Source organism: Lycorma delicatula, chromosome 5 (genome assembly GCF_047948215.1).
Source record: "Lycorma delicatula isolate Av1 chromosome 5, ASM4794821v1, whole genome shotgun sequence".
Classification (NCBI taxonomy): Eukaryota; Metazoa; Arthropoda; class Insecta; order Hemiptera; family Fulgoridae; genus Lycorma; species Lycorma delicatula.
In genome coordinates, this window is record NC_134459.1 from 113610899 (window position 1) to 113615682 (window position 4784).

A 4784-nucleotide genomic window follows, 5' to 3' on the forward strand; every position below is an offset into this window, starting at 1 on the left:
ATATACTACAGTAACGTGTCAATTATATTTACAGTAAAGTCCAGTTTATCCAGCGAAAAAGCCAGATAATCCAGAATGGTCAGAAATACAATACAAATTATTTGTATTGCAGATCGTTAAACAATTGAAAAAACTTTACCTTCCCTAGTTAAATTCAATACAGCACATCCTGATATACTACAGTAATGTATCAATACATTACAGTACTGTTATATACAATTTTAATCCTTAAATAAGTCATTAAATATCTTAAAATTACAACTACAGTTTTATGTTTTCAGTTACCATTACAACAGTGAAATAATTTTTTTTGAGTTTTAAATTTTATTCATTTAGAAAAAAGTCTTTTATACTTTTTTGCTTTTCATTGTCTGACCTTTTTTTTGCTGTGGTTTCTCTCAATCTTCATAACCAGATAATGTCGGATACATCCCCATCATCCTGTTGTGGCACATAATCAAGCAGGGTTTTGATGGCTTTTAAGGCGTCAGAATGAGAAGCCTTAGACGAGCTTGTAGTTATGATGTCATCTTTGTCTTTTGCAGGTTCATTGGACACCATTTGTGCTATGTCTTCATTTGTGATCTCTTCATTCTCCATCCACTCATTTACATCAGAAATGTCTACACTTTCACATCGGGGATAACTTGAAGAAGAAAAACAATCTTAACATTGTCATCCACACATTGTACATTGTATTGGTTCATATTTATCATCCTGGTGATCAAGTAAGATTTTCCAGGATCGGACAAGTGCGATTTGTGAGATCTCTTTCCAGGCTTCAGAACTTCATCTAATCACGTCAAGGATGTCAATCTGCTTCAGTCTCTCAACAAATCCCTCATTGTTCTTGATACCTTCAATAAAAAAAGAGCGAAGCCGTTGACTTTTTTAAGGACTCCATTACTCCCTGGTCTATAGGCTGGCATAGAGAGTTACATTTGGGGGAAGAAAAAGCACTTTAATGTTACCATCCTGCAACTTATCGTTGATTGGGTGCAAAGGTGCATTGTTTATAAGAAGCAAGGCTTTTCTTGGAAGCTTGTTATCCTTTAAAAATTCTCTACTGATGGAACAAACTCTTTAAAAATAAAAAGTTTTTTTTGTGCAGTATACTGTAGAGGGAGTGACTCTGAAGTCTTAAGTTTTTAAATGCCCTGGGCTTCATAGCCTTCCCAATAAGTGAGTCTCAATTTGTGAGTGCAACCTGTATTACTGGAAACAAGCAATGTGACTCATTCTTTGCTTCTTTGGAAGCCGCTTGCCCCTGCTTCTTGTTTTGCAGTTAGAGTTTTTATAGACATCATTTTGTATTTGAGCCCCGTCTTGTCACAATTGTACATCTAGTCGCCTGATGTGCCAATTTTCAATTTGTGGAAATCCTTCTTAAAATCACTCACAGTATCTTTGTTAGCAAACAAAGATTCTTTGGTAGTAGTTATCTGGCATATGCTGTACTTCTTTTATTTATTTTTCCAACGATCTAACCAACTGCTGCAGGCTGTAAATTCACTGCTCTCATCTTCTAACTTATTTCTTAATTGCTTTTTATTGCAATAAGAGTCCTGATATGGGCACACCTTTTCCCTCCCCCCCATTATTTTATGCCATAAAAACAATGCCTCACAAACTTTACAATGTGGGTCTTTTTTCATTGTCTTACACACTTTTATAACATTTCCCGAGGCTTGCTATGAGCACCATTTCTCTAATTCAACAAGATTTTTCTTCTAGTCGCCAACTGTACTCTTAACTACTCCCAATTCTGAAACTATTTTCTTGACCAACTCTACAGGATCAAATCTGTTCATAGTATTAAGTTTCTGTTAAATTGCTACCACAAGTTTTTTCCTCTTTTTTTTTTCTCCTGTTTAGCCTCCAGTAACTACTGTTTAGATAATTCTTCAGAGGATGATATGTATGAGTGTAAATGAAGTGTAGTCTTGTACATTCTCAGTTCGACCATTCCTGAGATGTGTGGTTAATTGAAACCCAACCACCAAAGAACACCGGTATTCACGATATAGTGTTCAAATCCGTGTAAAAATAACTGACTTTACTAGGACTTGAACGCTGGAACTCTCGACTTCCAAATCAGCTGATTTGGGAAGACGCGTTCACCACTAGACCAACCTGGTGGATAAGTTTTTTCCTTTTACCACCATTCATCTTCACTTACAAAATTTCTATACAAGTTTAACTTGTACAATAAACAACACTATCACACTACAGTCTTAAATCATTAAATACACAAAACATAACCTCAGTTAGAACACAGTAGCACAATGACAACTGAACTGATGTAAACAAGAACGCGCACGAAATGCTACCACTTCTTGGACACCAAGATAATTAGTTACAATAGGCCTAGTAAAATACAGTATGACCTAACACCTACAGTTTTTATGATAGTATAGACGAACATGAAAGTATTGAGGTTATTGCTGAGACATTGTAGGTGTCACAACAAAACTTTTTGTGGTCACTTTTTAATTTAAAAAAAAATAAATGAATAAAAAGGTATCTGGCTGACTTGATTGGATAACCTGGAGTGCCAGATAAAACGATAAAAAATCATTTTATGTAGTTTATAATTTTATCACTATTAAACTTTCTTTAAATAATTAATAGTGATAAAATTATAATTAAATGATTTTCAAATTGATGTCATTTTTCATTTATTTTTATTAGTATTTTCATATCATTCGTAATAAATCTTGTGTTTTTCAGCTGTGATAACCATTTTTCATGTATAATATTGTTATTGACTTTGTAACACATGTATTTAAAAGTTTATATATATATATATATATATTTTACAGGTTGCAAGGTGCAATAACAAGTTGTAAAGAAATATCCAAGAAATTACTTGCAGAAACTTCTGAATTAGAGTGTAAAAAAAATCAGAAATATTTTACTAAGAAAATCGTTGACTGTCCAGTAGAAACTTCAAGCAAGTTTTATTATTATAATTTTTTAATCATCTGCATAAGTCTATTATATAACAAAATTGTTCTGTTCCTGTTTGTAGAATATAGATTTCACTTAGTATACGCATTATTATTCTACCAATAAACATTGTTAAATTGATTTTTTTTTTGGGGGGGAATATAATGTAAAAGTTGTTCTGTATTTTTTTAATTTTATTTTACTATGGTTTAGAGTTTAATCTGAAAGACTTATAGAAGAAGGGGTAATGTGGAACTTTACTACCCAACGTTTTCAGTGTTGTTGCTGCTTTAAACATTTTAACAAATAGTGTAGTATTATCCAGTTTCATATTAAAGATAACTAAACTTGTTTCCCTCTTACTAGTATTTTATATCTTTTTTAACACTAGCTGGTCTAGTGTTGGTTGTCTCTTGGCTGTGAATTTCCCATGTAAACTTCATGTTAGACTTCATATAATGTTGGTTACCTACCTACAGCTGCTTTAATTTGTTTATACAATTAAATGGTATATAGGTCTGGAATAATGTACTATCTTATCAGCAGATTTCTCTATAATTTAAGATTAAGTAATATATTTATTAACTTTATTAAATAATTAATAAAAGTACTTATAAAATAGTTACATTTTATAATAAATTTTATAATTTAGTAGATTTCCAGCTCAAAAATTAGTAGTGGTAGTATGATGTACAGCATAATATTTTTGTTAGATAAGTTATTTGGTTTTTCTAGAATAATATATATATTCTTTTATTTACTACTGTATATTACTTTAATGGTGGGTTTTCAGAGGAAGGTATGATTCCTTCTTGTGTGTTGGTTTGGACTCTCCAGAATCGTACGACCTAAATGCTTGGGCATATTGGCATGGTAGGTTCTTGTTTCTGATTACCATGTGGAATAATATCTTTTCAAAAAATATTCATCATGTCTATTGCTTGAAATTTGTTTTGGGAAAGGCAAGTCATTCCAAGATTAAAATTACTGTAGTGAAACGTAGAATTTTTTCCTCTTGGTTCAGTTTTAAAAATCCTATATTTACCCAACCACCACATAGATGAACACACCTCTACATTTAGACCTAATCAGTTAGTCTTATCCAGTTCGGGAAAAAGTTGCTCCAACAATACTTTTGGTATAGGAAAGTGAGCCCCATGATTCTGTTTATTTTATTTTTCTATCTTTCTTTATCTTCTCCTTTACAGTATTAAACATTGCTCCTTCGGGCTAATTCTTACACATCTTCTGGTACTTTTCCTTTTTTCCTTCTTACCACATGGTTTTCTACCTCGTACTTCATTTCTTTTTCAATATTACAGGTTATTTCGATGTACCCATGACGAATATTTCTTTATTTGCTTCAGTTGTATACCAATAATCCTGTCTGAATAGTTCCAAGTTTTATTCTATAGCAGTTATTGACCCTGCATTAGAATTATTTATATGAGGGGATTGCACTCTTAAGATTTCTTTACCACGACTATTTGGATGTTTTGACCCTTTTTCCCTTCTGCACCCATATATTGAGTTGATATTCTCTGTGATGTCTATTTTGCAATCAGGTTGTGAATCAAAACTTGAGATCTGCTGGACCAGATCACCTGACCCTTTGCTGGTTTGGCATTGGCATATGAGATAGGTTACATGTTGGAGTTTGTGCAGAAGAGAATTTTGCTTCAAAATCTTTATTTAATGATGCTGATATGCATCAGTGCATTACACAATTAGTTAATAGACCTTATACTCCCCTTTTTTCATTTTCTGGAGCCCCTGTTAATCTCATAAATTTATTTAAAAAAATAATAAAATTTTATTTACATTATTATGACATC